Source organism: Kogia breviceps, chromosome 14 (assembly GCF_026419965.1).
Source record: "Kogia breviceps isolate mKogBre1 chromosome 14, mKogBre1 haplotype 1, whole genome shotgun sequence".
NCBI classification, from domain to species: domain Eukaryota; kingdom Metazoa; phylum Chordata; class Mammalia; order Artiodactyla; family Physeteridae; genus Kogia; species Kogia breviceps.
In genome coordinates, this window is record NC_081323.1 from 75,496,102 (window position 1) to 75,523,521 (window position 27,420).

General features: G+C 46.0%; 1 long non-coding RNA gene across 3 annotated transcripts in view; it reads left to right on the forward strand.

Moving 5' to 3' along the window:
* The window catches only part of LOC131741619 (uncharacterized), a 41,541-nt gene extending 14,555 nt beyond the window's left edge, over window positions 1-26,986 (forward strand). Inside the window, exons 3-6 of one of the 3 annotated variants that reach the window (XR_010836592.1) lie at window positions 3,771-3,821; window positions 21,199-21,259; window positions 24,875-25,017; window positions 26,134-26,986. This is a non-coding gene — a long non-coding RNA (uncharacterized lncRNA). Of the gene's footprint in view, window positions 1-3,770; window positions 3,822-17,742; window positions 18,122-21,198; window positions 21,260-24,874; window positions 25,018-26,133 lie in introns of those variants that run through there. The other 2 variants (XR_010836591.1, XR_010836593.1) reach the window with 2 other exon arrangements.
* The last annotated feature ends 434 nt before the right edge of the window (window positions 26,987-27,420 follow it).

Here is a 27,420-nt window from a genome sequence, read left to right on the forward strand (position 1 = left end):
CGCCTCCCCCCCCCAAAAAAAAAGCCTCCAGCCAAAATGAGGCAAGGAGATGGGGGTTTGCTGTCACATTACCTGGGGCTGATGTTTGGATCATCTTTTTTTGTGCCCAGATGGACAAGGAGAGGGCATTCAGGTGCAGGTGGCCATCTGAGCAAGCTCCAGTGGCAAAAGAGAAACTGATTTACTTTAGAAAGAACCGTAGCATTAGCTACTGTCATGACCTTCCAAATCATCCCCGCTTGGCTCTCAGAACGATCTTTCTAAAAGTCAAATCATTCCCTGTCACTCACTTCCCTACTAAGAACCCTTCAATGCTTTCCCAGAGCCTTCAGGATTTGGCCTGACATTCCAGGCTCCATGGGACCTGACCCACAGACCCGTCCATTGCCGTCTCCTGCCGTGCACCTCCAGACCCCTAAACAGTGAACTCCCTCAGGATTCCCCTGCCTGAGCCCTCTCTCTCCTCTACACTTCCCTCTCACAGCATTTCATCCAGGACCGTGGATTCAGAAATCACCCATCTGTGGCAGTCCTAAGTTTTCTTCTGGTCTGGACTTCTCTCGTCAGCTCCAGAACAATATATCCAGTTGTCTACTTGACTCCTTCACTCAGATGTCAAAGACATCTCAAACTCAGCTGTCTAAAATACCCATCCCCCCCACCCCCCCACCCCCCACTCTGCTTGTCTTTCCCACGTCAGTAAACGACTCCACCATCCCTGCAGCCGCTTCGGTTGCTCCTGACTTCTCCCTCTCTGACCTCTCACACATTCACCCCCAACCTGCCCCCGCTAAGTCCTGCCGATTCCACCACCAAAGTTCCTCCAACGTCCATCCATTCTCTCCATCCAATACGTCACTGCCCCAGTCTAAGCCACGTTTCCCTCCTGAGCTACACAAGAGCTTCCCATCGGGTCTCCCTATGTCTGTGCCCCTACGACACACTGTCACACAATAAAAGGTGGTCATATGTGCAAACAGAATCATGCTACCCCACTGAAGTGGGGAGAGAAGCCAGGCTTCTAGTTTAAGGGGCTCCCACTGCCCAAATCTGGAGCAATTTGAGCACCAAAATAAGTAAGGTTAATAACTATAAAACTATTGGAAAATAATATAAGTCTCTAAGTCCCTACTAATAATAAATATTAAATAAGTAGGCAGAAGAATGTCAAGTGGAGGGAGTCCTGGAGTTGAAGTCATCATTTTGTAACCATTGTAATAAAGACTGATCTGATTCAGGCAAGAATCATGAAGAGATAGTCTATCTCATCTATTTAATAATCTATGGAATAGGGTAGCTGCATGGTTGTAATGTATCTCCCTGACGGCTTATCAGTTACGAGGGAAAAATTTTAACTAGAGATAGGAGAAATCAGACAAAATCACTAAGGAGGAGTAGACAGACATTGTGTGCCTCTTGCTGTCACGCTGAGAAGGATACGACAACACTTATGCAGTCTTCCAGCCGGGAATTCTTCACTCGTATATGATAATGAAGAAACACTAGACAAAGCTCAAATGAGGAACATTCTATTAAAGGGGAAGATGGCATTTTTCTACCGTGTCAATATCATAAAAGACAAAGGCTAACTATTCCAGATCAAAGGAGACTAAAGAGAAATGACAATTTAATGCAATACATCGTTTCTAGCCTGGATTCTGTACTAGAGGGGGAAATACCACATCAAGGATATTATTGAGACAATTGACAAAGTGAATGGTAAATTAGGTACCATATTGCCTCAATGTTAAATTTAGTGAAGTGGGTGACTGTACTGCACGGGGGCAGGAAATTCTAAGTATTTAAGGGTAAGAGAACAAGATGCATGCAACTTATTCTCAAGGAGTTCAGAATAAAAGTCACATGTATATACTACATATAGAGGGAGAAGAAGTAATTTTTAACAGATGAGTTTGGAGTAGAGGACATACGGATGCCCTTCATACTTTTCTGTAACTTCAAAATTATTTCCAAATAAAAAGTTAAACCAAAAAATCCAGGCTCCTTACCATGGCCCACAAGGCACCTGCCACCGTCCCCAGCCAACCAGGCCAGTCTCGTCTTGCCCACATGCCCCAGCATACTCAGAGCCATAGACACGAGCTGCCTTTCAGTTTTCCCAACACACCGCGTTCTTGTCCACCTCTGGGTCTTTGTGCGTGTACCTACAGTTGCTTCTATGTGGCATTCTCTTCCCTCAACTCAGTTCTCAGGAATATAGTAACTGTCACTCTCCAAATGGCCTTTGACCCCCTCCCCCCACCCAGTATAGATCTACCACGTTCTTTCACAGCACCCGGAACGTTTCCTTCATGATACTTGTCACAGTTTGTAAGAGTTGGTATTTGGGGAGGATTGCTTGAGGTCCGTCTTCTCTAGTGGCCTGAAAGTTCCCTGAAGCCAAGGGTCCTGTCTGCTTCATTCGTGATTGTGTCCTTCACCCCTGCTATTAGACCAGGCCCACTGCCGGGCACTTAGCAGACAGCTGATCAAACGATGCATTCTACCCTCCGAGTTCACCGCCAAACCCATGGCGGCTCTCAAAGCACACACCCCACAGTCCCTCTCCAGCCCCAAGAACTGACTCAAGAGGCTTTATCTAGGAAGACTTCTAGGGTTCCTCACCACTACACCAGTATTTGAAACTAGGAGGCCATGGTAAGGAGGAAGGGGAACTCAGGAGGCGAGGCATGTTAAGGGGGAGAGGATGAATTCGGTTGGGAGGCTGGAACGTCAGAGGGGATGTCAAGGAGGCAATTGGCTGGGTTGAGCTGGCGCTCAGAGGGGCAGTCTGGATTAGAAGGAGAGACGGGGAATTCCCTGGCGCTCCAGTGGTTAGGACTCTGTGCTTTCATTGCCGAGGACCCAGGTTCGATCCCTGGTCGGGGAAGTAGGATCCCACAAATCGCATGACGCAGCCAAAGAATTTTTAAAAATAAATAAATAAATAAAAAATAGGAGAGATGACTGGCAGCTGAAGCTGTGGACATAAAGGTCTCTCACAGTCCTGTACAAAAGAAAAGAGTCCAAGGATGGGGCCCAGAAAACCTGGACTTAAGGGCTAAGCAGAGAAAAACATCCCTGGAAGCAAAGAAACAGTGTCCAGAAAGGTAGGCATATTATGGGGAGAGAGAGTTGTTACAGAAGGCAAGAGAGGAGGCCACTTGAGGCACTAAATCCTATACGTCTGTGTTTCCTTCTTCCTTGTTCAAGCTCAGCATCTGGCACCCGGTGAGTTGAGGAAGCCTGGGGGAGGCTAAGGGTTTGGACTTGGTCTGAATCTCGACTCCACAACATACAGGCTATGTCACTTTGGGCGATGGACTTAACTTTCCCAGACTCCAAGCCCTCAGCTACAGAACGGGAGTAATGCTAGTATTTACTTTATGGGGCTGCTGTCAGGATTACACAAGATCATCTTTGGAGAGCCCTTTGATTCGTGTTTTGTCCACAGTCTAAGAATGAATGAGCATCATAAGTGCACACATGGCAGGAGCAGGATGCACTGGTTCCGGCTAATAGAATTGTTTCCTAAGTTCAGCCAATAAGAGGGCTTCAGACAACAGTCAAACAGCCCCTCACCACCTTCTATCACACGCCCCCTTCTCTTGATTTGATCCCTATTAAGCAAACCCATGGTGGGCAGGCTCTGTTAAATATTGTCCTTTCTCCAAAGCTTCCTTCTGAAAACTGGCTTTTCCCCAAGTGTGCCTGCAGTCAGATGATGCTGGAGTTTGCCTACATGATTGCAACTGAACCTTCTTTTCCAGGTAACCATGGTGACACTGCCTCCTCAACACAGCTACCTTCTGTGGGTACAGGTAGGTATTCTTGGGCTCCTTACTGGGAGAAACCACTGATGTCTGCCAGGAGCTTCTGGCCATCTCATCTCTGAAGGAAAGGGAAGTGTGTAGATGACCATTTCACAGCTTAGAAAGCACTTCCACAATATAACCTCCCTTCCATCCTCACAACTGCCCTGTGAGGTAGTAGATACAGCAGGTAATAACTATACTGGTCCACACGCATCAAGCATTCACAATGTACCATGCTCTGTGTTAAGTGTTTTCATAGGTGATCTCATTTGAACTCACCAAAATCCTATGAAATGGGTTCAATCAGTTTTCCCATTTTACAGAAGAGAAAAAAATGGGGCTCAGAGTGGTTAGACCTTGCCCCAGATCAAAGAGGTAGTAAGCAGTGGATTCAAACGTCAGACTGTCTGACTCCAAAGCCACACTTTTAACCTTTCTTCAGTACCGCCTCACAAAGCAAGCATGTTATTTCGCAGGTATCATTCTATCCATTAGATTGAAGCTCAGAGAGGTAAAATGACTTGCCCAAGGTCTCACAACCAGGAACTGGCAGAGCTGGAATCCATAATTGGATCTTCTGACTCTGAGGTTCCTGAAACCATGAAACTTCAGTGACTGGGCTTTATGTTGTACAGGATAATTATTTCTGCAGCATATTTGCCTTGCCAACCCTACTCAGCTCAGAAGAGTATTTTGATGCAGGAAGTCCTTCCCGACCATTTTCAGGAAATTTGTGTTTTTGTTTTTGGCCGCACCCCGCAGCATGCAAAACTTCCCTGACCAGGGATCAAACCTGCATGCCTTGCAGTGGAATCGTGGAGTCTTAACCATGGGACCACCAGGGAAGTCCTGAAATTTGTGTTTTTCTGAATCCCAAAAACAATCAGTCAAGAAATTGGGAAAACAGGAAAAACTATTATAATTCTCCTGTGAGAACGAATGCTTAACAATAAACATCGAGGAATTCCTGGTTTGAAGGAATCCACTGATGTCAAGTAAAAAGCACGGCACAAGAAGGAAACGCTGACACAGAGTCCAAGGTTAAGGTAGACATTTCTGGAACTTGGGACCGAGGTACATAGGAGATAAGTGATCACAACTAATCAGTCTTTTTTTTGTAGCTGTTGCCATGTAAAAAACGTATTCGTGGGAATTCCCTGGCGGTCCAGTGATTAGGACCCCACGCTTTCACTGCTGAGGGCCTGGGTTCCATCCCTGGTCGGGGAACTAGGATCCCACAAGCCGCCACAAACAAACAAATAAAAAACGTATTCGTGGCCCTACTTGTTGTTAACAGTGAGTCATTGTCACAGATTAAAAAAAAAAAAAAAAAAAAAATATATATATATATATATATATATATATATATTTTTTTTTTTTTGGCGGTACACGGGCCTCTCACTGTTGTGGCCTCTCCCGTTGCGGAGCACAGGCTCCGGACGCGCAGGCTCAGCGGCCGTGGCTCACGGGCCCAGCCGCTCCGCAGCATGTGGGATCTTCCCGGACCGGGGCACGAACCTGCATCCCCTGCATCGGCAGGCGGGCTCTCAACCACTGCGCCACCAGGGAAGCCCTCAGATTAAAATATTAACCTGTTTACATGTATTGTATATCTTATACAAATTCTATGAATGATGTTCTGAGAAGTAAAAAGTTTTAGAAACAAGTCCTTAAATTGGCAATTTCAACACGATTCTGTGTAGTGTAGTTGATCTTGTTGAAGGTTTAAGCATTTCGTTATCCAAATACTACCCAGTAATGTTCTCTGCTATTTTCCTGGTTTTGAATATTTGCCATAGCCTACAGTTCTTTGTAACTACTACTGTTTTTCTTATTAAAAAAATATAGAAAGTTATGAAAAATACAGAATAACATGACTTCAGGAATTCCTAAGAATTCCAATTTTTCAATCCCCAATCCTAGATTGATATGTGTTGGCAATTTAGAAACCTTAGCCCAGAGAAACTCGATGACTTTCCTAAGCAATTCAGTGGGATGGCAAACTGGGGAGAGGCCCTCTTTCTTGGCCTCCAGGAAGGTTCCACACAGAAGCTGGCCCTGCAGCAGAGCTTCCCTGGTCAACATCCCTCCAAAGGCAGAGGTCTGAGAAGAGGTCCGTTCAGGGAGTCAGGGGCTGAGGCTGAAGCCTTGACCTTGGCACGGAATATCTCCGATGTCTCAAGTTGCATTTCAATCTTGGCACAAATGCTCACTTTCATTCCTGGGAGTATCTGCTCACTTTAGTATAAAAAGTGTTTTATGTAATTACCACGAGAAAAATGAATGCTTCATGAGCAGATATCCTGTCAAACCTGCACCCTTCACTCGTGTACTGGCAGGAGAAGCAGTGCCGTGGGGCGGGCTGTGGAGTCAGGCAGGCACACCTGGGTCTGAATGCTGGTTCTGCCACATACTGGCTGTGTGACTTTGGGCCGGTCCCTTAACCTCTCTGAGACTTAGTTTCAACTTCTGTAAAATGCTGATAATGAGAACCCCAATGGCACAGGAATGTGGTGAGGATTGAATGAGGTCATTCCCATAAATCACAAAGCCTGGCACGCAGTAAGCCCTCAACCAATGGGAGACGTGACTATCTCGTAGTACGACGGGCCCAGCAGTGGAGTGGGCAAGCAAGAACTCGGTGACGGCCATTGGAACGGCTCAGAGGGCTCAATCGCCCCGGGCCTTCTCCAGGTGGAGATTTTCCGGGTCTGCTGGGGGCGGCTCAGGGTTGTGCCAGAAGCGTCGTGAGCTCCCCGCCAGCCAGCCCAGGCCACCTTCCGCATCCCCACTTGGGTGAGGCGGGCGCCTGGGTGGGAAGGCCTCCGGCCCCGTGGGCTCCCGGGAAACTGGCGAGGCTGGCCCCGCCCGGAGGTCTTGCTGCAGGTCCTCCAGCGATCAACGGAACCCACCCGCAGGCGGGGCATCCGTGGGCCTTCGGGGAGGCAGTAGGGAGGGGGTGGGGAGATGGGCGTGTGACGCAGGGGCTCTGCGCTTGCGCTGCCTCCCCGGGCCTCGGCCGGAGGCTGGCGGAGGCCCGGGCGCTTCCCGTGCGGCCCCTACCCGGGTGGAGGCCGGGCGCGCACCCGGCACTCCGGACCCTCTGGCTGCGATGCGTCCTCAGGCGCTCAATGTGGTCCGATTGTGCCCGAAGCCCTTCCCGCACGTGCGGTGTCGTCGAGCCCGCTCTGTGCGGGTGTCGGTGGCGAGCCAGATGGGTGCTGTGGCCTTAGGTTCGGGTCAGGCTGGGGCCGCTCGCCCCTGATGATCCCGCGGTGGCTGTGGAGCTGGGAAGCTCTCTGCACCCTCGGGGGCACGGGTGGGTAGCTGGATCCTGGGGCAGCCAAGGGAAGCCTAAGGGCCTGGCTTTGCCTGGGGCCCGGCTCACCTCCCCTTCCCCTGGGGGGTCGTCCTCGGTGCCCTCGGGGCCTTGCTTCCTCCCACTGGAGCTCTGGGGTCCTGAGGCACCGCAGAACTGGGCCGGGCGTTTGTCCGGAGGCCCCTCCTGGGAAGGAGCCGCCTGAGGGGCTCTGTTTTCAGGCCTTTCTCGTGGAGGGCTCTCCTGGTCACCCTCACTGCTGAATCCTGCAGTGAAGAAAGAAGAAGCTGTAGTGTTTTCTCTTCTCCTCACCCCAGCCAAGACTAGGAAGGCCCTGCCTTGGGAGTTCTAAATGGGGCAACTTGGTGGAAAGTCTTTGTAAACGATGTATTTCTGACAGCGGGCAGAGGTGGAGGCCGGGCCCTGTGGGAGCTCCGTTTCTGAAATTTGATAGAGCTGGGCAGCTCTACACTTATTTGCAGTGTGATTTCAGGCAAGTTACATAACCTCTTACAAAGTCTCAGTTTATTCAGCTATCAGGTGGGGATAATAGTAAGGGCAGCATCAGGGTAGCTACAGACCGTCAGGAAGGCAGGGCACAGCAGCGATATGTTAAATTGGAAAGATCAATATAAACCTGTAATGGGGACTTCCCTGGCGGTCCAGTGACTAGCACTCCACACTTTCACTGACGAAGGCGCCGGTTAGTCCTTGGTTGGGGAACTAAGAGCCCACAAGCTGCCCCGCACAGCAGAAAACAAAAACAAAAAAGAAAACAAACAAACAAAAACCAAAAAACCTGTACCTAAAAGAACACTTCTGTGGGCTTCCCTGGTGGCGCAGTGGTTGAGAGTCCGCCTGCTGATGTAGGGGACGCGGGTTCGTGCCCCGGTCCGGGAAGATCCCACATGCCGCGGAGCGGCTGGGCCCGTGAGCCATGGCCTCTGAGCCTGCGTGTCCGGAGCCTGTGCTCCGCAACGGGAGAGGCCACTACAGTGACAGGCCCGCGTACCACACACACAAAAAAAGAACACTTCTTTCTACCAGGTGAGGTCCAGTACCCCGCTACTAACTCTCATGTATACCCCTAATGCCCAGATGCTGTTGCCATATTATTTACCATTAAAATAACCAGGAGTCCTAGGAGGATGGTGCATTCCATTTCTTGATACAAGAAAAATCAGGATGGGTCTACAAGCATCCTGTTGAGGCCAGAAAGCAAGGATATTTTCAAGGATGTCAGGGGTAGTGTTACAAAGAGAGAGACGCTAAGTAAATGGACTGCCATTGTCCAAGCTGTAACGATTTGAGCACCCTAAAAAATATGACGATCGTTATGCTTAAGGGAAATATCTGGGAAAGGCTGTGAGACCCTAAGCTACCCCAAAGTACAGTTAATATCAAGTCTTCAAAAAGGTAGTTGTACTACCTTTCTTAGATAAAGAAAGGTGATGAGAATAGATATGTATAATTCTGATGCTTTTTATAAGTAGGAGAGTGTTAATATATGGATATTTTGTTTCTTCTACTCTTCCTTTATTTATAAGGCATAAATATGAACTCATTTCTATCTGTGCAAGGAGGAAAGAATAGACCCAGGGAACTGTGAGTCCAGTGACCCTGGAAGAACAGGGTTACCATGACTGGACAGCACTGATGGATGCATATAGTAACCAGGTAGGAAATTTCAGCGCTCTATTCCTATAGGATGGTGTACCCATTCGTCCTGATGAGAACTAACTGAAACACACTGTGTCTCATTTCCTAAGATATGACACGCGAAGGAGCTTTAAAAAATACCGATCTACAGGTCTCATCAAAAAGATCCCTAGATTCTATGAGAAGCGATTAACATTCAGGCTATCTAAAGAACTCCCACAATATAAAAACAATAAAACAAACAACCCGACTGAAAAATGGGCAAAGAAGTTGAAAAGACACTTCTCGAAAGAACATACACAAACTGACCAGCAAGCATATGAAAAGATGCTCAACATCACTATTAGGAAAATGCAAATCAAAACCACGAGATGCCACCTCACACTTATTAGGATGGCTACTATTAAAAAAAAAAAAAACCCAGAAAATAATGCTGGTGAGGATGTGGAGAAATTGAAACCCTTGTTCACCGTTGGTGGAAATGTAAAATGGTGCAGCTGCTATGGAAAATAGTATGGTGGGCCCTCAAAAAAGATCCAGCAATTCCACTGCTACTGGGTATATATCCAAAAGAATTGAAAGCAGAATTTCAAAAAAAATATTTGAACACCCATGTTTATAGCAGCATGATTCACAATAGTCAAGGGATAGAAACAACAGATGAATGGATAAACAAAATGTGGTATATACATGCAGTGGAATATTATTCAGCCTTGAAAAGGAAGGAAATCCTATCTGACGCATGAATTAGCGTAGGTCTGTACTTCTGGCCATTTCTCACACTGGACATAGTCAACAGCCAAAATGCACTGCTCCAAGTTCTGTCCACTGTGAGGATTTTTCTTCACCACTGTCCTCCAGGTTCACCCAGCTGGGGAGCGGGGGCTGTAGGTGTCCACTGTCAGGTCATAACGGCCCATCAGCCAGACTCATCTGTAAACAGGCTTGAGTCTTCATCAGTCAGCTGGGCATAAGGGACACCCCAGAAAGTCATAGCCAGTGATTGAGGGAGAGGAGACCATGCAACAGGAGCCACCTGGTCCTGTAAATGGCTCGCACCTTCTGGACCTTTCCAAGCCTGGTCTCTTATATCAAGTGATGATAGATTGCTGCTGTGCACACCCAACCTCGTGGTTGGGTTGGTCAGACAACACCCCATTCATGATGAGAAGCTCAGGTTGCATGGTCACCTGATGTCACCTTGTTAGGTGTTCAGTTCCTACCAAGTCCCAAGAGCAAGCCAGAGACTGTTGCTGAAAAGCAGAACAGTTATCTATAGAAAAGAGCCTACACTTATCAAAAATCCTATCAGTCTGTGCTTTGATTCTGCTTTTGGTGCTTGCTGGAGTATCACTGGCTCTGGGGGATCATAAATACAAAGAGTTAGGGCAGCTGTAATGCAGCCTGAACATGTCACAGGGCCTTCTCTTGCTCTTGTCCCTACTCAAAACTGGCACCTCCCAGGTGACTCTATTGACGAGATACACTGCCTCCAAAATCCAAATAGGCCTACCAAGCACTGGGCCTCTTTTAGGGGGAGTAGGTTGTATGAGAAGCAACTTGTCTTTCACCTTGGAGGAGATACCTTTTCATACTCTAGGCCACTGCATCCCAGAAACGTCACTGAATCTCTAGTGGGGCTTATCTCCCACTTTCTAGTTTGCATATGTCTTATTAGGACCATTAAAGTACTTGTTACTTGCTGCTCATCAGATCCAGTAATGTTGTCAATATAGTGGAGCAGTGTGGTGTTTTGTGGGATGTTAATGATTAAGATCTTTGCAGACTCTATTAAGGCAGAGCGGAACTGACAGAGCCCTGAGGCCACCTGAAGTTACATGGTGGCCTTGTCAGCTAAAAAGGAAACCGCTCTGGTGGACCTTGCATACTGGTATGGAAGAAAAACCAAGTTGATAGCTGCATACCAAATGCCAGGGGAAAGGTACTAAATTTGGGACAGCAGCTTCAATTGGAAGTGTCACCTGATTAAGTTCATGAAGGTCCACCGTCATTTTCCATCTGACTCCTGCACAGGCCAGACTGGCGGGTTAAATGGGTATGTGATAGGTCTCACTACCCCTGCTTCTTTCAATTCTTTGGCATGAATCTCTGCACGTCTCCCAGGGATGTGGTATTTTTACTGGTTTGCTGTCTTTGTAGGAAGTGGAACTTTCACTTAGCCCTCCTTGCCATATTGATCCCCAGCCCGTGGGTCAGAGACCCGATGTGGGGATTCTGCCACTATGACAGTTTTCAATTTATTGCCTCTCAGCTCCAAATTCAGGCTCTAGTATCTGCTCTGAGATACTGGACCGGACTATTTATGCATTTCTCCTGGCACTTAAGCTTTGTCAGTAGAGGGCGCTGGAGGGACATTGAAAGAGGAAGGGGATGCTTTTCCTGGCTCTGGTCCTGTTGAGGTTGGGTTTTTTTCTTGCGCTTGCTGCACAGTTTTGCAAGGGCACATCCAGTGGTTCCCTGCCTTAGAGGTGTGTGAGAGTGCGGAGTCCTTTGAAGAGCTCGCAGCCCTCAACTTGCAACCACCTTGCCGCACCCTCTCTACCCCCACGTGGTCACCACAGACCCCAGACCACAAGCTGACTTTGCAGTGAGTGGACTCTTGACACTTCAGACTTCTTTTGCACCTCATGAGGTTTTCTCTAGCACTGATCTCCGGCAGAGCAAGCTTTCTCCAACACTTGACTTTGGTAGCAGTCTGCTTTTCTCCAGCACTCTGCTCTTACCCAGTGCACTTTCTCCAATGACAACAGTGCTTGATTCTTGGTGCAGCTTTCTCCAGCACTGGGCTCTCCCTGATTATACATCTAGCTCTGGACTGCACAATGGTATGACTTTCTACAGTGCTTGATCCCTGTACTGGCAAAGCTCTCTCCAGCACTGGGTTTCTGTAGAGAACACTTCCTACAATCTTGGTTCCAGCAGTGCTCCATGATTAGCACTGAGAAGTTATTTGGTTAGCTGACTGAAATTTAGACCTAATAGTGGTCTACATTTAGTGAAGTTGAGATACTAGAGTTCTCCTGGCATCACACAGAAGAGAGAATCCAAAGGCTTGGGTGATAGACTGATTTATCATGTGTAATCTGTCAACTGTATTCAGTGAGAGGACCCAGAGACAATTCCTTTGCTGAAACATTGAAGGGAGCATCTCCATGCTTGAAAAGCTCTCTGGTTATTCTCCTTTGTAGGCCAGGCATGACTGTAGGGGTATCACCATTTATTTGGACTCCCTGCTATTGGTGGGTATGATGGGATCCAGATAAGGTGGACACATTAACTGTAAAGGGCAGCAGGGACCACCAGGCAATCTGATTTCTTGGCTAGCAGAGATCTTTGGCAGTGGTATTTGTTCACTGTCCCTAGCAATGAAATAAATGGGAAACCTACTCCACTATTGTTGGATTTGTTTCCTTCCTGACCTTCTGTCTAGTTATTTCATCCATTATTGAAAGCATGGTACTAAAGTCTCCAACTATTATTGTTGAATTGTCTATTTCTCCCCTCAATTCTGTCAGGTTTTGTTTCATGTATTTTGGGGTTCTGTTTTTAGGTACATATATGTTTATAATTATTATGTCTTCCTGAGGGATCAACCTTTTCATCACTATAAAACGTCTTTTGTCTCTTGTAACAAGTTTTGTTTTAAATTCTGTTTTGTCTGGTAATTAGTATAGCCACTCCACATCTCTTATAGTTGCTTTTGCATAGCATATCTTTTTCTATCCTTTTACTTTCAACCTATTGACGTCCTTGATTATAAAGACAGCATATAGCTGGATCATGTTGGGTTTTAAAAATCTATTCTGCCAATCTCTATCTTTTGACTGCAGTGTTTAGTGCATTTACATTGAATGTAATTGCTAATAGATAGGATTTATATCTGTCATTTGGCTATTTGTTATTTATAATTCTTTTCTTTTTTGTTCCTATGTTTCTCCACTACCACTTTCTTTTTGTGTTAAATATTTTCTAGTATTCCATTTTAATTCCCTTGTTGTTTTATTCTATTCTTTTGAGTTACTTTTTTAGCGGTTTCCCTGGGGATTACAATTAACATCTCTACTTAAAACAATCTAGTTGGGCTTCTCTGGTGGTGCAGTGGTTACGAATCTGCCTGCCAATGCAGGGGACACAGGTTTGAGCCCTGGTCTGGGAGGATCCTACATGCTGCAGAGCAACTAAGCCCACGCACTACAACTACTAAGCCTGTTCTCTAGAGCCTGCGAGCCACAACTACTGAGCCCACATGCCACAACTGAAGCCCACGTGCCTAGAGCCCACGCTCCGCAACAAGAGAAGCCACTGCGATGAGAAGACTGCACGCCACAATGAAGAGTAGTCCCCACTCACTGCAACTAGAGAAAGCCTGCACTTAGCAACGAAGACCCAATGCAGCCAAAAATAAATAAATAAATAAATTTATTTTTTAAAAAACCAATTTAGTTCAGGTTAATGCCAACTTAATTTCAGTACTATATAAAACTTGCTCCTATATAGCTCCCTTCTCTCACTCCTCCTTTGTGCTATTATTTTCATTTTAAAATTTATTTATTTATTTATCTATCTATCTTTGGCTGCTTTGGGTCTTCATTGCTGAGCATGGGCTTTCTATAGTTGCAGTGAGCAGGGGTTACTCTTCGTTGTGGTGTGTGGGCTTCTCATTGCGGTGACTTCTCTTGTTGTGGAGCATGGGCTCTCAGTACATGGGCTTCTGTAGCTGTGGCTCGCTGGCCTCTGTAGTTGTGGCTCATGGGCTCTAGAGCGCAAACTCAGTAGTTGTGACGAAAGGGCTTAGTTGCTCTGTGGCATGTGGGATCTTCCCGGACCAGGGCACGAACCCATGTGCCCTGCATCGGCAGGCGGACTCTTAACCACTGCGCCACCAGGGAAGCCCTATTATTTTTTTTATTTTATTGGGGTATATTGTTTTACAATGTTTGCAGTTGTCTTTAAAATATAAAATATAAAAATTATAAACAAAATATATTTATACTGTCTTTTCTATGTACTTATATAGTTTCCTTTATTGATGTTCTTTATTTCCTCATGTGGATTTGAGTTACTGTCTAGTCCTTTCATTTCAGTCTAAAGGAGTCCCTCTGTATTTCTTGTAAGGTAGGTCTGCTAGGAACAAATTCTCTCCATTTTTGTTTATCTGGGAATGTCTTAATTTCTCCTTTATTTTTTTGAAGGATTGTTTTGCTGGGTATAGATTTCTTGGTTGACAGTTCTGTTCTTTCAGCACTTTGCATATGTTATCTCACTGTCTTCTGGCCTCCATAGTTTCTGATAAGAAGTTAGCTGTTGATCTTATGGAAGAGCCCTTGTACATGATGATTTGTTTTTTCTCTTGCTGCTTTCAGTATTCTCTCTGTCTTTCAACAGTTTGATTATGATATGTATAGATGTGAATCTCTCAGTTTATCCTACTTTGAGCTTCTTGGCTGTGTAGACTAATTTTTTAATTAATTTATTTAATTTATTTATTTTTGGCTGTGTTGGGTCTTTGTTGCTGCGCACGGGCTTTCTTTAGTTGCGGCGAGCGGGGGCTACTCTTTGTTGCAGTACACGGGCTTCCCCATTGCAGTGGCTTCTCTTGTTGCAGAGTACGGGCTCTAGATGTGCAGGCTTCAGTAGTTGTGTCGTGTGGGCTCAGTAGTTGTGGCTCATGGGCTGTAGAGTGCAGGCTCAGCAGTTGTGGTGCACAGGCTTAGTTGCTCCGCGGCATGTGGGACCTTCCCGGACCGGGGCATGAACCCATGTCCCCTGCATTGGCAGGCAGACTCTCAACCACTGCGCCACCAGGGAAGCCCCTTTTAAGTTTTTTTGTGTTTTTTGGCGTCCAGCCTCTTTTTTTAAAAAATATTTAGTTAGTTAGTTAGTTGGTTGCACCGGGTCTTAGTTGCAGCAGGTAGGCTCCTTAGGGAGTTGCGGCATGTGGGCTCCTTAGTTGCGGCACACGAACTCTTAGTTGCAGCATGCATGTGGGATCTAGTTCCCTGACCAGGGATGGAACCTGGGCCCCCTGTATTGGGAACGCGGAGCCTTAACCACTGTGCCACCAGGGAAGTCCCTAGCCTCTTTTTTTTTTTTAAGTTCTTATTTTTTAATTTTTTGGCCGTGCTGCACAGTTTGTGGGATCTTAGTTCCCCAACCAGGGATTGAGGTCCAACCTCTCGTTACCCCAAAACTGGTATCACCATCTCAGGCTTCTGTGATATTAAACAATGGCCACTGATTGTTTTAAACTAGGGATGTTTCAACATATCCCTAGGGATATGGCTGTAGCACAGGGAGAGTTCTGAGTCGGGTCAAATAAAGACAAACTCTGAGAATAGAGCTTTTCAGAGAGCTGCCAAATAGAGACACTTCTCTGGGAATGGAGCTATTATGGAGATTCAAACCTGTTCCCCCTCCTGTGGCTACTAAGCACTGTTTTTCACAATTCCTTTAGTTGTGAGGCTTTTATTTTTCAAGGTTTCTGTGAATCTGTGAAGAGGAGAATGGGACTAAGGCAAGTTAAAACTGCACAAAGTTCACTGTTCTCACTAGGACACAGCTGTTTTTCTGGAATAAATGCTCCTTGGGTTGTAGCTAGGCTTTGGTTAATTTTCAGAGTTCTGAAAAAGCTTATTTTGACCATTTTATCCAGAGTTCTTCTTGTTTTTAATGAAGGAGTGAATTTTCAGAGATCCTCACTCCACCATTCTGGAAGTGTTTCTCTTCTGCTTGATCTACAGGAGAAACCCTAGGTCTGGTAGCCAAAATTCTGATTTGAGTTGTCACAGTGGAGAATCATAGCCTGTCACTAGTTCACAGACCCAAGTCAATCATAGACCCAGAGCCGCTTAACTGAGGGTGATGCCAGGTCTCCTTGAGGAAGGACCTTGTACCATTGCTGCAAGTACTCATCGTAAGTCTTTCCCTAAGCCTTCCCCAAAGGGACCTGTGGCCCTTTTACTAGGGTGTGCACTGGGTAAAAGGAAATATCCAGACCCTTCATGGGTTATTAGACATTGGCTCTAATGGACACATTCCTAGGGATCCAAAATGCCACTGTGATCCACCAACCAAAGTAGATGCTTACAGCAGCCAGGTGATAGATGGAATCTTAACTCCAGGCCAATTCAGTGGGCCTCGGTGGCCCATAGACCCATTCTGTGGTTATTTCTTCAATGCCTGAATTTATCATTAAAATAGACATACTTGGTAATTGGCACAGTCAGTAATGAGAGACTCAAAGATACTGGAAGAAATCTTACAACACATCAAAAATATAAGGGAAAAGAAATCATACCATTAAATGTAAATTTGAAGGACAGATCCAGAAGACCTCACACACAAATAATAGGAGTCCACAAAGGAGAGAAAAGTAACAGGTGGAGAGGGAAATTTGAGTCTGAAGATTAAAAGACTGACATGAATGAAGATAAACATCTAGACATATCCTGATGAAATTCCTGAATTCCAGAGGTAGAAAACAACAACAATTTGCAAGCTTCCAGATAGAAAGACTAGGTTACTTATAAAGGAGCAAGAATCAGACTAGTTTAAGACCATCCATCTGCAATCCTATGAGCTAGGAGACAGTAGAATACATTGCTGAGAGAAAAGGAATGTAACCCAAGAATCAAAACAAGTCATCATGTCACTTCTCAACCAGGGCAAAACAAAGACATCTGTTAGCATACAAGATTCAGTGCATGGATTATGTGCATGCCTATATGAGGGAAGTGCTCAAGAAATTCTCTCAATAGTGATTGAGAGCTCATGATAATGCAAGATGAAGAGATGGGGTAGCAGAGGTGAGCAACAAATCTTGCGATATATATAGTTTGGTTTAAATGGTAGGAGATAGACTGGAAATTTGTGCTTTAGGTATTAAGTAAGGATTCTTTTGCAGAAGTCATGAATTTTAATGGAAAACCTAATAATAGATTAGAACAAAAAAACCCTGTAAACTATCTTAGTAAAACTCCAGGAGTAGGGAGAGTGGGGAAGTTAACAGCATTCTAAAGGTATCATCTTTCAGGAGATTGTGTGGGAATGGGCAAGTAAAACATTTTGGTGGAGTAGGATTATTACCATGTACTGATACAACAATTTAAGAATAACTGTGATTGCTAGGAAAGAAAAGATAAACACTGGCAGCTTAATAAAGGGGGAAGGTGGATGGCAATAAATAGAAACTTGACCAAGTCAACAAAAGTTAAAAAAAAAAAAAAAGCAAACAGGAAAACATTAATGAAGAATAAATAGTAAATGTAAAATAAGGTAGAAAGAAAAAAGTATATTGTTTATTACAATAAATATGAACAGACTGACTAACCTATTATAAGGCAGAAACTATGAGACTAAATGACTTTAAAATCTAGCTATAAGCAATTTATAGGAAACACATAAAGTGACAAAAATGTTTCAGATAAATGGACAAAAAATTTTCAGGCAAATGCAACCAGAAAAACAAGATTGAGGGAAGAGTTCTTGCCAAGATTCTGGCAATGTTTATTTCTGGGTTTTTTTTTTTTTTTTTTTTTTTTTTTTTTTGCTGTATGCGGGCCTCTCACTGCTGTGGCCTCTCCCGTTGCGGAGCACAGGCTCCGGACGCGCAGGCCCAGCGGCCATGGCTCACGGGCTTAGTTGCTCCGCGGCATGTGGGATCTTCCCGGACCAGGGCACGAACCCGTGACCCCTGCATCGGCAGGCGGATTCCCAACCACTGCGCCACCAGGGAAGCCCTATTTCTGGGTTTTGATGGTGGTTATGAGGGTATTTTGTTCTATAATATCATGCTAAGCTATTTCTCTATGAATGTCTATGTACGATATTTCATAACTGTGATAGGGAGAATAATGGCCTTTGTCTAATGTCCTAAAATGTCCACATCCTAATCCCCATAACCTCTGAATCTGTTACTTTACATGGCAGCAGGGACTCTGCAGATGTGATTAAACTGAAGTCCTTGAGACAGGGACATTATCCAGGATTATCCAGGTGGCCAGTGCAATCACACGAGTTCTTAAAATTGGAAAACCTGTTCTGTTATGGTCAGAGGGATATGTAACTGTGGAAGAATGATCAGAGAGATGCAACATTGCTGCTCTGAAGAAGGGGGAAGGAGACCACGAGCCAAGGACTACGCAGTCCCTCTGGAAGCAGGAAAAGGCGAGGAAACGGATCCTCCTCTAGAGCCTTGGAAGGAACACAGCACTCCCTACCCCTTGATTTTAGCCCAGTGAGACCCATATTGGACTTCTGACCTCCAACACTGTAAGATAATAAATCTATGTTATTTTAAGCCACCAAATGTGTGATAATTTGCTACAACAATAGAATGCTGATACAACAACAAAAAAGCTTTAAGATGTTTGCCTGCCTGTTATGACCTCTACTTCATCTTCCTTTTCTTTTCAGCTTCACTCTTTTTAAGATTTTATCTTATATATATTTTTGGCTGCACTGTGTGCTTTGCGTGGATCTTAGTTCCTGGACCAGAGATTGAACCCAGGCCCTCGGCACTGAAAGTGCAGAGTCCTAACTACTGGACTGCCAGGGAATTCCCCCAGCTTCACTCTTAAGCTAAACTTCCTCCTTGCCCACAGCTTTGTGAGTCAATAGTCATGGGGAGAGAACAAATGGAAAGAGCACTGAGCTTCAAGATAAGGAACCAAAGTTGTAGTTCTAGCTTTGCACTAACTTGCCATGTGACTCTGAGCCAATTGCTTTCCCTCTCTGAGCCTATAACGTTAATTTTTAAAAAAAAAATTTTTTTTTTTTTGCGGTACGTGGGCCTCTCACTGTTGTGGCCTCTCCCGTTGCAGAGCACAGGCTCCGGACGCGCAGGCTCAGCGGCCATGGCTCACGGGCCCAGCTGCTCCGCGGCATGTGGGATCTTCCTGGACCGGGGCACAAACCCTGCATGCATGCTGCCACTAAAAGATCCCGTGTAGGGCTTCCCTGGTGGCACAGTGGTTGAGAGTCCTCCTGCCGATGCAGGGGACACGGGTTCGTGCCCCAGTCTGGGAAGATCCCACATGCCGCGGAGCAGCTGGGCCCGTGAGCCATGGCCGCTGAGCCTGCGCGTCCGGAGCCTGTGCTCTGCAACGGGAGAGGCCACAACAGTGAGAGGCCCGTGTACCGCAAAAAATAATAATAATAATAAATAATAATACTTATCTCACAGAGTTGTTGAAATGATTTTTGTGAGATTATGCATGTAGTTTCTTAGAGTATTACCTGGCTCAGTGTTAGCTATTTGGTTCTGTATGGCCCCAAATTATTCTTAGATCGAAACTGCTTGGAGTGAGGGTTGAGATTCTCACTCAAGTTGGATAAAATGGACCGATTGCCTTTGAAGGAGGATAGGTGTGATTAACTTCAAGTTTGGGTCCAAGCTGAACTGCACAGCTGTGTGAGGGGAAGATCAAGTATGTTTGCCTTCTGAATGGTACATTTTTAAAGTTAAGATTTAAAAGTTAAGTTCCCTCCTTTCTTTGCCCTCGAGGAAAAGAAAACTAGTTTAAATGGAAATGGGCTCTGAGTTTAATGTGCTATTAAAGCCAACAGTGAAAGAATATGAAGTGTATTAAGAAGGGTAGGAGGGTGGGAGGCAGAGGGTCTTGGTGGAGGTGATGACAAGGGATGGAAAAGTCCCCAGGCCTGGAAGGGGAGAGAGGGAGTCCTGGCACATGCCCCAAAGCTGTGCTCCATGAAACTAGCCAGTCCTAGGAGTAGGTGGCTGCCTGATATTCCAGGAATCATGGGATCCTACGTACAAGGAGTCTCAGGCATCCCTAGATTCTGGTGCCTTGCATGTGGTATGGGGCAGAAGCCATGGACTTTAAAGGACCACTGTCCCTTGGACAGCGATTCCAACAGCAGCCAAGATGAACAAGGGATTAGACCCTCCCTGGCACCAACACACACACACCTACACACACCCCTAGTTATCCAGGCAACACGTCTTGGATTCTGGTGTGCCCTTGAGAGAGGAAGAAAGCCCCAACAGTGCCTGAGATGGAATCTCTGCTTAGAGTCACAAATTACATTGTTTTTTAAAAAAATATTTGATTATTTGTTTGAAGGGATACCTGAAACAACCAGCCTGGTCCCCACATGATTTGGTCTAGTGGCTAGAGCCCTCTCTCAAGCCTGCTACTCCATTCCTCACCCCCAGTTTTACTTTCAAACTTGGTTAATAGGTAGTCTTTGGAATTAAAGAGACCTTAGGTTAAGTCTAGGTTCTGTCACTAGCTGTGTGACCTGGGACAAGTTACCATAGTTAACTTTTCTATACCTGTTTCTTTTTTTTTTTTTTTTTTTTTCAAATTTATTTGGTTGCACTGGGTCTTAGTTGTGGCAGGTGGCCTCTTTAGTTGCAGCTTGCAGGGTCCTTAGTTGTGACTTGAGGGATCCTTAGTTGTGGCACGTGGGCTCCTTAGCTGAAGCATGTGGGCTCCTTAGTTGCAGCATGTGGACTCCTTAATCGCGGCTCGCAGGATCCTTAGTTGCAGTACGCAGCCTCCTTAGTTGTGGCATGTGAACTCTTAGTTGCAGCATGCATATGGAATCTAGTTCCCTGACCATGGATTGAACCCAGGGCCCTTGCACTGGGAGTGCAGAGTCTTAACCACTGCACCACCAGCGAAGTCCCTATACCTGTTTCTTCATCAGTAAAATGATGCACTTCCTCTTAGGAATTGTTAGGAGATTGAATTGGAATAATAGGGTGGTTTTCCAACCACGTCCTGGAAAGCTCTAATCAGACAACCTAGTGTTTTCCAAACTTCATTCACATCCCATGTTCCCAACCTTCAGACACTTGTACACCATCTCTACTATTTGCTTAATCTTGTCCTTTAAAAATATCAACTTTTAAAATGGAAAAACATTTACTCAAGAAGGAAACTTTGTATCACTACCATAAACAGGAAGTACCTATCACTTACCCTAGAATGGTAAAAAATAAATACAACAAAATCAAAACGATGGTATTCAATTCTCGCTTGCAATGGTTATAGGCCAAAGCTCTGAGCTCAAGTCCTGGACTTTGTTTAAAAAAAGAAATTATCTCAGTCATAAAAGGCCACTTATGGCTGTATATGAAATGTCCAGAATAGGCAAGTCTACAGAGACAGAAAGTAGGTTAGTGATAGTCTAGGGCTGGAGGAGAATGGGGATGACTGCTAATGGGTATGGTTTGAGGGTGATGAAAATGTTCTAAAGTTGACTATGGTGACAGCTGCACAACTCTTTGAATATACTTAAAGAACCACTAGATTGTACACTTTAAATGGGTGAATTGTATGGTATATGAATGATCTCTCAATAAAAGTTGTTAGTAAAAAGAGAAAACTGTTAAATCTTATTTTTTTTCTCCTTGAGGTAAATGAAAGGATGATGCAAAGATACCGGAACCAGGACCACTATTATTTAACTTAACCAGGTTGGTGAGCAACCCCCGCTCCCCATCATCTCCCTGTGGTAAGCTTTTGCCCCCTTATGAGAGGATTCAGTCATAAGCACTCAGTGTTAGCAATATTCCCCCAAACAGATCTGCCAGTCAAGTCGCACAAACCTGGTTTATAACCCTCACTACTCACCCACTGTCCTGCATCATGACTGTGGAGAAAATCGCCCTGAACCTCACTTTTCTTACTTGTAAAATGTGGACATCTCCCGAGGTATGTATGCACCGCTCCTGACACAAAGTAAGCTCTCAATAGCGGCTCTCATCATAAATGTCCTTAAACTCTTGGAGCAGCAGCGCTAGGAATCAAGGGATGTGGCTTTGAACTATGCCTCTGCCCGGACTAGATACACTGGTGGGAAAGCTCGTCTTTGCCATTCCAAAGTCACATTCTCTTGCTGGGCCTCGGTTTCCTGGACTGTATAATGGGGAGACAGTGGATTCCCAGGGTCAAATAAATAAAAGTAACCGACTGTGATCGGCTAGTCCCGGGATCCTCACGCCGGCATTCCAGCCGGGGAGACAAAGACCCAGAGGGTCTCAGATGCTGCCCACGGTCAAAAATGCTGGTCAGGAACTTAGGGGGAGGGGACACGTCCGCAGGTCCTGGCCTAGGTGACCCTGATCGCTGCTGTAGAGCAGACACAACCTCAGCGGCACAGTACCCCGCCCGCGCCCCGCAGCCCTGGGAAAAATCTTGTCCGGAGCGCCCGCACCGGAAGTCCGCCTCGGCCTCTCTAGGACCCCAGCTGGGCGCTCGGTGCCCTTAACGCTTGATTCGCCGTGGGGCGCCCTCCCCGCGCTCGGCCGTTTCCAAGGCGCACTGCCCTCCTTTGTTGCCAGGAAGCTTCACCAAAGGCAGGGAGGGGAGCAGGGTCTGTGTGTCCAATTTTACAGACAAGGTGACTGAAGTCACACGTCAGCTGAACCAGAGCCCTGGCGCCCCATTTAGGGCTGTTTTCATTGATCCCAACCGACTCTCTCTGTCTCCATCACAATATCTTAAAATAGATACAGTAAAACCTCAACTGGGGTTATAATCGATTACAACAGACTTTTACTTTCGTTTCTTTAGCACTGCATTTCCTGAATTTCCCAGAGTGCCTGTAGTCCTACCGGTGATTTTAAAAATTAAAGATTGGAAATATTATTCGCTTCACAAAAATTTGGTTTTCACAGCTTTTCCGTGCGTGATCTGCACTTGGTTCACTCTGCTCCTGACACGGGTCAAAGATAGATGAGGAAAAGATTTTTTAAAAAAATATATAGGGCTTCCCTGGTGGCGCAGTGGTTCAGAGTCCGCCTGCCAATGCAGGCGACACGGGTTCGTGCCCCGGTCCGGGAAGATCCCACATGCCGCGGAGCGGCTGGGCCCGTGACCCATGGCCGCTGAGCCTGCGCGTCCGAGCCTGTGCTCCGCAACGGGAGAGGCCACAACAATGAGACACCCACGTACCGCAAAAAAAAAAAAAAAAAAAAAAAAAAAAAGTGTATATATATATAGAGAGAGTAAGTCCCCTACATACAAACCAGTTCCATTCCGAGAGCACGTTCGTAAGTCCAATTTGTTCGTATGTCCAATAAAGTTAGCCTAGGTACCCCAACTAACGCGATCGGCTATACAGTACTGTACTGTAATAGGTTAATAATACTTTTCACACAAATAATACATAACAAACAAACAAAAATAAAACAATTTTACAGTACAGTACCTTGAAAAGTACAGCAGTGCACTACAACAGCTGGCATACAGGGGCTGGTATCAAGTGAACAGGCGAGACGAGTTACTGACTGGAGGAGGGGGAGGAGGGGGGAGATGGTAGAGCTGAAGGATCGTCAGCAATAGGAGACAGAGGGCAAGCTGCAATTTCACTCACGCCTAACATTGATGGCACAGGTTCTGGTTCCTTGCTGGATTCAATTATATCAACCCTCTTGAAAAAAAGATCCAGTGATGTCTGGTTAGTAGCTCTTTTTTCCTTGTTGTAGATGACATGGTAGCACTGGATTGCATGCTGAACGGCTGCTGCAACCTTCGTGTACTGTTCTACGTTCAGGTCCTGTGCCTCAAAAACTAACAGTGCCTCCTCAAATAAAGAAAATCCCCTTGCCATTTCCTGCATTGTGAATCTCTTCGGTTCTTCAGTTATTTCTTCTTCTTCTTGTCTCTCTTCGTCCTTCCTCTGGGCCTCCAATTCCATCAGGTCTTCATTAGTACAGTACGTGCCTTCATCAATAATTTCTTAAAGTGTTTCAGGAAACTCCCGGGCAGCTACTGTATCTGCACTCGCTGCCTCACCACTTACTTTTACGTTTGGAAGGTTGGCTCTAGCCTGGAACCGATGAAACCAGCCATGGCTGGCATTAAAAGATGCACCCTCTGATTCTTCGTTGTGTTTCTTCTTCGAGTCTTCATAAAGGGTTTCAGCTTTCTCTTGAATCAGCATTAAGCTGAGCGGGACTTGACGCTGATGCTGATTCTGCACCCACACTCTGAGAAGTTCCTCCATCTCCTCCATCACTTTTCCACGCTTCTTCGATACTATTGTCGACATCTTCGGTACAGCAGACTTCACATGTTCCATGATCTTGTCCTTGTTCTTTCGAATCATGCTGATGGTTGAACGATTCATGTTATAAGAACGAGTGACATCTATCATCTTTTCACCTCGCTCCACTCTCTCAATTATTTTCACTTTTGTTTCCATCATTATCGCTTGGCGCTTCTTAGCAGTACCAGCTACAACACCACTGCTTTTACACTTGCTTCCAGACATCCTGGGCTTGAAATAAAGATACTGTACTACTGTACCCTATACAATACTGTACAGTAAAGCACACAAAAGCACAACCACTTGTAGAGGATGCACGCAGGTGACAATGTACGCCAGACACATGAACTAACTTACGTGATTGGACGTGCGAACGCAATTCGCATCTTTGAAAGTTCACAACTTGAAGGTTCGTATGTAGGGGACTTACTGTATATGGAAAAGATAATACTGGCTTCATGTTTCAGATGAGGCAACTAAGGTCTAGACAGGGAAATGACTTGCCCAAGATCACACAGTACAAATCAACTGAATCTGGAATACCTCCATTCCTATTCTGCATCCTGACCCTTCACTACACCACAGTTGCATCCCAGAGCTGACTGGAGGAACAAAGGAGGGGACAGGTAGAAAAGCCATTGCCAACAGACGAATATAAGGGAATGGAAGGTAAGTTATCGTGCTCTGCCCTTTCACTTGCCCTGTGTGGGGACCTGGGGGTCACCAACCAGTCACAGCCCTGCCTTCAACGGATGTGGGGAGTCTGCCCGTTGCTGAGTATGCCTATTCCAGATACACCTTCTGAAACTGGGCAAACAACCACAGGATGGGCTTGGGGACCCACTGAGCCCACTGTGAGAAGGACCTGAGCTAAAACTCAGTGGATCACCTGACCTCAGTGAGGTTTTGGGTCTCCAGGAGAACAGAGCGTTGAATGCTATAGTAGAAATGTAACAGGAAAAGGAGTAGGATTTGCTAGTGGAGAAAGGGAGGTGGTCTTTCATTCATTTATCATTAACAAACGCCTACTACTTACCAGTCACTACAGGAGGCCCTGCAACAGAGATGAACGACGTGGCCTTACTCTATCAGGGGAAAGTGACACGTCAAGTGAAAGAGGAAGTACGGTGACTAACCTGGAACGTGAGCTAGTTTGAGGATCATGGAACCTTCCTGAAGGAGGTGAGATCTAAGCCAAGGCCTGAAAGATGAGTAGGCATCAGCCAGGAAGAAAGAGGAAGGGAGGAAGGGAAGGGTTTCCCAGGCAGAGGGAGCAGCAAAGGCTAAGATGGGAACTAGCCTGGCCAGCTTTGGTGTGTTTGAAGTTCCGTGGGTTCGATGGTAGAGAGCTCAGGGGGGAGGAGGGAGAGAGGAGGGCAGGGGCCAAACTGAGCAACTGAGCAGGGCCTGGTCTGCCATGATAAGGAGTTTGGCGCAAGAACTTCATGGGCAAAGACAGGTGGGAAAGGGCACCACGAGGCCCATGTGGCAGGAAGGCAGGAAGCGAGGTGGGCATCCTGGAAGAAGAGGCTGAGGAGGTGAGCGGGGACCAGGCTGGAGAGCTCAGACATTTAGCCTACAGGACATGCAAATGAACACGAACGAGAAGAGCAAGACATGGAGGGGTGGTGGGGACTCTAGGGACTGGAGAGCACATGCTCTGTCTCCAAGGGCAGCCAGCACCCACACCCCTAGGTAATGACCACGCTTAGTAGCAGACTCAATGTCTCAGAACTTCTGCTTTGTCAAAGGTAGCTGAGAGGCTAGATTTTTATATGAAATCACTTAATGTTAAGTGTTGGCGACACATTCAACACCAGGTAAGCCAAGCAAGTCATATCCATAGGCCAGTGAGTCCCAAACTTTGCAGGATATGAGCGTCACCTGTGGAGCCAATGCCGAAGTCGCATCCTATACCAATGAAAATGTCTGGGGGTAGAAGCCAGACATCAAAATTTCCCAGGTGGTTCCAATATGCAGCAAAGTTTGAGAACCACTGCCATAGGCTGAGTATATCCTTTGGGTTGCCAGGCAAAGCCATGGGGAGCCATGGGAAGTTTTAGAGCAAGGGAGCAGCAGACCAGTTTGGAGTTTAAGGAAAATCAATTCTTAGAAGGAAGTGTAGTCTGGAGTGAGAAAGGGCCTGGGAGCCTAGGGGCGGTGGTGGGATCGCAGTTTGCCGAGAACTGAGGGATTCCCGGGAATGGAACTTGCAGGGCTAACATGGGGAAAGTCCTGGGCAAACCAGAATGCTTGGTCACCCTAGATCCTACCTCTGATATCGTTCTGTCTCCCCAGATTTCTGGGGCACTGATGCGAGGAGAGGAGAGAAGACCACACCAGGAAGCTGAGGTTTGAAAGGTCCCTGAGAAAAGGCTATCCATCTCCCTGGGATGTACTCATCCAGGGCTCTGGGCCCCAGGCTTGACAGGCTTGTGCGGGGAAATAGAAACAGGCAGAGGACTTGGAGGCATCTGCTCTCCACCCAGCAGAGCGATCCTAGTCAAAGACACGTCTATGGCATCTAACCCAGCGATAGAAAGGAACAAACTACTGATCCAAGCAACAATGTGGATGACTCTCAAAAACATTACGCTGAGTGAAAGGAAACGGATGCGAAGGAGTACATCCATTCCATGCACGCGAAGTTCAACAACAGGTTAACCTAATCAAAACCAAAATCAGAACAGCACTGCCGCTAGGGAGTTGGGGACAGGGAAGGGGCAACAGGAAACTTTCCGGGGGGGATAGTGATATAGTTGATAAGGGCTTGCATTATGCAAATTATATATTTGTTGAAACTCACTGGATCACAGTTAACACCTGTGCATTTTGCTATATGAATAGTTTTGCTATATGAATACTATATGAATAGTTATTCTTTTTACAGGAAAAGAAAAACCTGTAAATAAATACTGGACTCTAGTGAAAAATGTGCATGCCGAAGTGTAGAGAGGGAAGTATACCATTGTCTGCAACTTATTTTGAAATGTATCAAGGACATAAGAAAGGTTGTTAGATGGATGGATAGGGCTATGTGATAAAGCAAACAGTAAAATGTTATAGAATCTAGGTGGTAGGTACATCAGTGTTACTTGTACAATTCTTCCAATTTTGCTGTAAACTTTAAAACTATAATAAAATATTAAGGAAAAAAAACCCTCTAAGTCTGATCATGTTACTCCTCTGCTCAGACCCCTTCAATAGCTCTTCATCTCACCCAGAACAAAAGCCAGAGTCCTGACAATGGCCTCCAAGCAGGATAACCTTACATCCTGGTTATCCCGTTTCACCTGTTATCTGGGCATAATTATTAATACATCCTCTTTTATCCTCAAAGTTTGAATGACAGGTTATGTGCCTGTCTTGCCTCTGAGGCCCTTGCTGACCTGACCTCACTTCCCACCACTCTCTCCCTCCTCCCTCTGCTCCAGAGGCACTGATCTCATTTCCAGGCATGTGCCCCCTCAGGGCCTTTGCACTGGCTGTTCCCTCTTCCTGGAATGCATTTCCCCCAGATATGTGCAAGGCTGTCTCCCTCCCTTCCTTCAACCTTTTCCTCAAATGTCTCCTCAGTCAGGCCTC